The sequence below is a fragment of the Octopus bimaculoides genome, chromosome 24 (assembly GCF_001194135.2).
Source record: "Octopus bimaculoides isolate UCB-OBI-ISO-001 chromosome 24, ASM119413v2, whole genome shotgun sequence".
Taxonomy (NCBI): Eukaryota; Metazoa; Mollusca; class Cephalopoda; order Octopoda; family Octopodidae; genus Octopus; species Octopus bimaculoides.
The window spans coordinates 19134091-19142073 of NC_069004.1; positions in this window are offsets into that span (position 1 = coordinate 19134091).

The window sequence follows — 7983 nt, forward strand, 5'->3', positions numbered from 1 at the left end:
CACACACGACGGGCTTCTTTCAGTTTCCGTCTACCAAAACCACTCACAAGGCTTTGGTCGGCGCGAGGCTATAGAAGAAGACACTTGCCCAAGGTGTCATACAGTGGGACTGAACCTGGAGCCACGTGGTTCGTAAACAAGCTACTAACCACACAGCCACTCCTGCACCTATGTAAATAATAATATATGTGGTTGAGAAGCAAGTTTCTTACCACACAGCCACGCATGTGAATGAGAAAGGATTACAATTGACCGAATGATCTGAATACTAAAGGATTAAAGAACTATCTACACGAAGGTATTAGAATAGCACGATAGTGTAGCAATGTCTTCATACAATATGCTTGGTTGGAGGGATTGGTCTGGCTAGGTTGAGTATAGGTGTTGTATGTTTGCCGTGAAATAAAATTTTCACAATTCCATGTCCTGCTAAAGAGAAAAATGGATTCCACACCCCCACCACAATTTTCTGAGGCCCCCACCTGTGTGGTGTATGCCCCACGTTGGGAAACACTGTGTGTGTGTGCTTTAAAGAAGGTAGGGCCTCGTAATAGATATCTCGCTGTTGAGGTTGGGTGAGAGTAACTGGAGAGAGAGAGAGAGATAAAGCTGGTCGAGCGGAGGTGTCAGGGCTTACTCTCAAGGTATAAGAAGATGAATATAAGAGAGAATAAGGATAGGTAAGGGTGGGTAAGTTTGCAATAGAGGGAAGTGAATGACAGATTATTAGAGATGGGGCTAGAGGTAAAAGTAGTAAAAGATGAACACAGGTGTGTATGTGTGGTCGATGGTAAATGTGAGTTGGGGGCGGGGAAGAAACAGGAATGGTTCAAGAAGGATGAGGTGATAAGTGGCAATACACAAAGCAAAAAGATTGGAGAGTAATGGTATAATTGTATTTTCGGAGATGTACTGGCATAGCAAGTGACTTGATCTGAGATCGTGTACTGAAACAAAAACAATTGCAGCGTGGAAGGTGTTTATAAGCCATTTAAATGTTGAAGTGAATCTAACAGTTTTTTTTTTGTGTGGCTTATAAACACCTTCCATGCTACAATTGCTGATATAATTGTAGATGGATGAGAAATAGAGAGATTATATGTAGAGTGGGTGGGTAATGAGGAGTGTTGGGAGAGAGAATACAGTGACAGAGATAGAGATCAGAAGTACGTAGGGATAGATAAAGAGAACAGTAAACAAGTTGTAGGAGGACGGCAGTCAATGGCAGATATGAGGATGTGTTAAGACTGATGACAGATCTGAGGTTCTAGATTTACTCTTCCAGCATTTCTTTAGACACAATGTTTTTTTGTATTTTTTTTTGTAAGAGTCTTACCTTCTTGTTTGCCTTGTCTGTTGGTCTCAACTACACTTACTGATAATTTCCTGGACTTAGTTGATGCCACATATGACTGCCTATACGTTAAGTTGGAGAATTAAATATATATATATATATAAACAAACTACACCTCTTGAAGTAGTTGTATGCTGTCAACTTAATGTGACAGTCCCCTGAAGGGAATAATACTATTGTTGGTTAGACCTAGGAAGCTGCACCGCTTCCTGTCGGCCTTGACACATTTCCTGTGTCCTTATGTCCAACCACCAAGGCTCGGTCCTAGTTATTTACCAACTGAGATTATTTTAATTTTTTTTTAAATTTCCCTTCAGTTCAGCTATCTATACATTTATATATCTATTAATATATCTTTCTATTGTATAACTTCTGATATATCGGTAGTCTTACCTATCTACATATCTACATGTCTGTTTGTCTGCCTAAGTAACTATTATAACTATTTTCTCTTCTGCCGAAGTGTGTGTCTGTACTTTCACAACCTCGATAAGCATTTAAATCTAACAATAAAATAAAAATGAATAATAGCAGTGCCTCAGCATGGCCACAGTGTTGGGGTCTGGTATACATGAAAGATAACAGTGTAACTTCAACAGCTATTTGGCAACTTTAATATAACTGTCTATCGTTATATATTTGTTAAATTGTGAAGTTATAGATCTTATTGATATTCTTTCATTATGTTAAACATTTCGAGGGGGTCTGCGACTTTAACACACAAATGTAGAATAATATAGACCTTCTCCATCCTCCTTACTCTTTCTAATAATATAGACATCTCCCTCTCCCTTTATTTTGTGTTTTCCCTTTCTATTTCTTCATTTATTCTAAAATTTCCGTTTCTTTCTTTGTCTCCTTCTGTCTCACTTCTTTTTCTCTCTATATATATATTTCTCCATTCAAGTTGTTAGCTCCCTTGGCGTAAGCGTAACACACGGACGAAACAGAGGGAATAATATTATATTATGTATATGAGTGTGTGTGTGTGTGTGTGTGTGTGTGTGTGTGTGTGTGTGTGTGTGTGTGTGTGTGAATTAATGAATGATGAAAAAATACAGGAGTTACATAGTCGCTTTCATAAGCTCACAGCTGTTTCTGCTGTTCAAACTTTGCACTCAATGCTGAGAGCTCGTGAGATGTCTTATAGCGTCCTCAGATCCATTTAAATGACTCCGTTTGACTGAAATGTTTTTAAAACTAAAATAAATTCTGTTTTGTGACATAAGAAAAATATTGATTTTGTAAATGGTATTTCAGGTTTTGACAGATTCAAATAAGTATCTCCAGAAAATGATTGAGCAAAGCGAGAAACAATTAAAAGAAAAGGAATCGCAAATTGAGACACGTCAAGGTCTTGATGAGAAGCAGGTGGAATACCTGAGGTAAATACAAACCTTATTCTTATAAATATGAGTTTCCAGTTCCATCCCACAGCGCACCATCTTGGATACCCGTCATCTACTATATCCCCGGGCCGACCACTGTCTTGTAAGTGGATTTGGTAGACAGCAACTGAAAGAAGTACATCATGTGTGTGTGTGTGTGTGTGTGTGTGGGATCATTCAGTTTTATTTCAAGATTTCTTGCCAATAGAGAAAGAGCCGGTTTCTAACCTAGCTCCAAGGCTCCTTCATTGGAATCTCAACATCAACAACAGGGTGTTTTTGTTTGTATGTATGCATACGTGCAGATTTGTATGTTTTGTTTTGTGTATCTATTCCCATGCATATAGCTACATATCTAGACACGTTCATATGTATTTAAATGATTAACTTCTGGAACGTTTTACAGATTTTTACAGTTCCAGTGATGGACTGGATCTGCAGTCTTCGAATCAGCTTTCTCCTTTCAGGTTTTGAGAAGCCTACTTTCTCAAGATTGGTATTTAGGCAGTGTCTTACATATCCCAGTGCTCCAGTAATTACAGGTATAAACCTGAATTTGTAATCTGTGTAGAGTTACTACAGATTTCTCAATAGTTCAGCGTAGGTATTTTTCACTGATCTTTAGTTTTATGCTAACATTTGATGGGCAGCTGATTTCCACAACTGTATGTATGTATGTATGTATGTATGTATGTATGTATGTATGTATGTATGCATGTATGTATGTATGTATGTATGTATTCAAATATGAATCAGAAGCAGTGCTAGTTCATTATTGACCACAGATAATAAACGGACGAATCGTACTTGTTTGTCGATAGGCAGCGTATGCTGCAGTGGGGATAACCCCCCGAAGCGCCAGATGTTAAAGCCCCTTAAAGTCATGGACAGGCGAGATAAATCGTCCCAAATCTCATTCAGGAGCGATGGACATCGATGTTTCGCCATTTTCGTGGCTTATCAACATCACGTACTTGAACTGAATTGGAGGTTATTTGTATAAAGTCATGGACTGGTGATTCAGTTCAAAGTTGTTGCTTTTTTTTTAAGCATCAGACAAACTTAGGGAATGTTCTGGAAAAAATCGTATTCAGAAACTTATTTGTTCTAAAACATGCGATTTTCCGTCGACATATATATTTGTGCATTTAAATAGTAATAATGTATATGAATACGCGACTAGCCATATACAAAGATGGGAAATAATATTATTTATTCCTGTTCATTATATGAACGACAATAACGCAAATAATGAAGATTTCAGCAAAGGAATTAACTATTGGAAATATACAAACATAGAAGTGATGGAAAGAGAGACACAGTGGGGAAAGAAGTTAGTAAGACATTAAGAAATGTTCTACTAGTGAATTAAAAGGAATCATTGAGTTAAAAAGAGACTTGATAAAAAAAGAACACATTAAAATAGGAGTTTTTGCAAAGTTTCTCGACAAGATAGAATTTAAATCCTTTATGTAGTATGCTACTTTCTCCATTATAGTATAGATCATTATTATTATAGTATAGATCATTATTATTATAGTATAGATCATTATTATTATTTGTTATTGTTGTTGTTTTACTCCTGAGAACGTTCAATCTTGTTTGTTCTGGTTGAATCTGTGAAAGCGGACAGTAGCCTGTTGTCAGAGGTCTCACGGGGTCTCTTTTCGCACGTTATAAGCTTTGATACTTAATCCGTTGTTCAAACCTAATTAGCCTTGTTTTTTTTTCTTTTTTTCTTCTTTTTTTTTTTGGCATGTATGCACTGCTTCAGTTCCTCAATTACAACATTCAGGCCTTTTGTATCTACACCATACTTCTTCCTAACTTTTTCGAATTTCCATTCATTCTTAAGTTCTCCATTTCTTTTCCTGACAAGTATTAACACTACACTGTTCAAAGAGTTTATATCTTCTGAAATTCTCCTTTTCCACCACGGTTCTTTATTTCTTCTTCTTTCCGTCGCTGTTCTGTTCTCAGTAGTTCTCAATTTCCGCTACAATAGCTGGGTTTTTTTTCACTTTCTGTCAATGCCGGGGTGATGAGGGGAGTTGAGCACCCAATCCGCATCCACTGGGGTGCTCCGGTAGTAACACTCCATAACTATCATATTTACTTGTTTACTCTACTTGTTTTGTAGCATGGCTAGCAGTTGCTAGATTACGACTGGGCCCACCTTGATGCACAGTGGGGCACTTGCGGCACCCTCACCATTGGCTCCAGTCCCGTTCATACCGTTACCGTCATCTATTTTGCTTGACATTTTCACTCACAAATGAGGTGTGTTTTTAGGTTACTACCATCTCAATCAAGGTAGTCCTCCAAGGCGGCAGGGGCCTTGCTCTCCTGGTTTTGAACTCAGAGTGTTCCTTTTCCTAGGCTGCTTACCATCCAAGGCTAACGAGTACCGCCTACTCGGAGCAACTGGTTATTTTCTCACTCTTCTCCTGTTGGTTTTGCGAAGGAGTCGCGCTTGATTGTCAGAGGACAGGTCTTGCGTAGGCCACTAGGGCCTACGCAAGATCTGTCCTCTGACCTGTCCTCTGATGGGTGCACAACTCCCCTCACCACTCCGGCATTGACAGAAAGTGAAAAAAACACAGCTTGTAGATGAGATATATAGAGAGAAAGAGAGACAGGAAATAGATAAAAGGAAAAGAAAAGGAAGATCAACTAGAGAGGGGGGCATTTAACACAACAAGTTCAGTATATTGACGGGGAGAGTAGGGGGACAGCTTAGGAGTGAGGTAGGTAGATATTGGACATCAGGGAAGAGGGTAGAGGGGGTGGGATGAGCAAGCGCATCACCGCCAAGAGAAGATGCCTACTGCAGCGTTCTCCATTGCCCACCTGTAAATTTAAGATTTAACCAAAGAAGGAAGGAGAAGTGTTAATCTGAATCTGATGAAAGCTAGCTTACTGTTTGAATTGGTCTGTGAAGAATTTTACGATGTCAACAAGTAATCTTCAAAAGTAGTGAAGAAAGTGATAGAGGGAGAAAGAGAGAAAGAGAGAGAGAGGGGGGAAAGAGAGAGACATAGAGAGTGTAGTGGTAAAAAGACAGAGGGACAGAGAGGGAGAGAGAGGGGGAGAGAGAGAAGGAATACATGTGCTTTCAACAATGGATTCGGATTGAAGTAACTCTTCACAAAGGTAAACAGACAGTACGACGAGCGCAATGCGATTGTAATAGATATTTTATTAATTGAACGATAATTCGACAGCAAGCCTGTCTTTGTCGAGTTCAAAATGAAAAGTGATAAAGATTCAAAATTATAGAAATTCAAATCTAAAATATGAACGAGAGCAATCAGCGTCCACACGTTGATGGAATGACATCATCAGTCTTTAAGTTTCAATTTTTCAACTCTCGAAAAGAAAAAGAAAGAAAAAAGAGAAAAAAAGGAAAAAAAAAGATAAGGTAAAAGAAGAACATTTAATCAAACAGTTTCGTGTAAATTTGATGAAATTCTCCTGTTATTTTATTCATTCCTCCTGGGCATGATGTTAATAACCCGCAAACATATTTCTCCTCATGCATTTTGAGTATTGAAAATGAAGTAGATTCAGAATATTTTCTAAGAATATGCACTTTCAAGTCTTTTTCAAAATTGCAGCTGTTTGATGCAAAATGTTCGGCAAGTTCTTTCAAACTACTATTATTGTGCATGATGTCATACTTGTACCCATTGAATCTTTTGTTTAATTGTTCTGTTTTACAACTAAAAGAATCAAGTTGTGTTTCGTGCATTCTGCTGCGTACACCAAATGGGAATCTCTACATGTCTCACCTTCTGTATAAATCATAACATTTCGTTGTGATTCCTGATGGAATTTACTTGACTCATGTTGTTGCACAATGAACAGGGCTTACCTCTCTTGCGACTGTTTTCCAAGGTACAGCGTGCAGATACTCCAGTGTTATTAATCTCTACTTCTGACTCTAAGAAAATTAACATTAGAGTATCTGCACGCTGTACCTTGAAAAACAGCCGCAAGAGAGATAAGCTTGCAATCTGCTTGATCCGTTTTGCTTGTTTTGTGGCAGTGGTTTCAGGTTCTTCATCTACTTCAGGGTTGATGCCAAGTTCCCTTGCGAATTTGCAAGCTTCCTTGACAATAGAATGTGACTTTTCATTGCTATTGTGGACCTCCTATAGCACGGTTCTACCTGCATCATTCCTCTTCCCCCATTACCTCTAGGTAGGTACAGATGATCGACGTCTGCTTTTGGGTGGTGCATGTTCTTAGATGTTAATAGCTTTCTTGTCTTCCTGTTAATGATGTTAAAACTGTATTGGATTACTGGAAGTGCAACGGTGTTAATGGCTTCGATGCGATTTTTGGAGTTGAGTTCAGTTTTTAGTATGAGTCTTTTTCTCCTGTAATGCTCCTTTCCTATTCTTTCCTTCATAGTAGCATCTTCAAAACCAGGAGAGCAAGGCCCCTGTCACCTTGGCGAACTACCTTGATAGAGATGGTGTCTCGATAAAAATACCTGTTAGGAGTAACTTAAAAACAACACCTCATTTGTGAGTGAAAATGCCAAGCAAAATAGATGACGATAACTTTCAAAACTATCAGTCATTTATGATCTTATTCAGCGTATTCCCCTCTCAGATTCACACATTTACTGCTGCTGTCCTCCAGTTTTTCTTAGCCCTATAAAGAACTCGGACATTTGGGCCCTCAACCAGGCCTTTCATGATGCCGTTAAAGCCGGGAACTTTTCAGCACCCCGTCATACACACACACACACACACACACACACACACACACACACACAATACACTAGGTGTGCTGAAAGTTTTTGGCTTTGGGTAAAAGAAGATACAAGAAGATTAGTTAACTTAATTACCATTTTATTCAACATATTCCCTTCTCAGATTCACACACTTATTGCAGGACTCCTTCAGTTTTTCTAAGCACTGTAAAGAACTCAGAAGGTTAGGCTTCCGACCTGGCCCTTCGCGATACCCTTAAAGCCAGGAACTTCTCTGCGTCGCTTCGTATGACACAATGTGCACCTGTATAGACAATGTCGCTTTGATTGAGACGAGTGAGCTCATGTAGAGCATAAACATTTGATTACTGTTCTTTTATCATTTTATGTTTCAGCCAAAAGGCTGTGATCATGGTAGGACACCTTCGGTAGGAACAAAACATCTGTGAGAGTTTTTCATCAAGAAGTTGTGGAACTCACATCTGTCATCAACGAGATAGGAGATTCCACCGATCTCC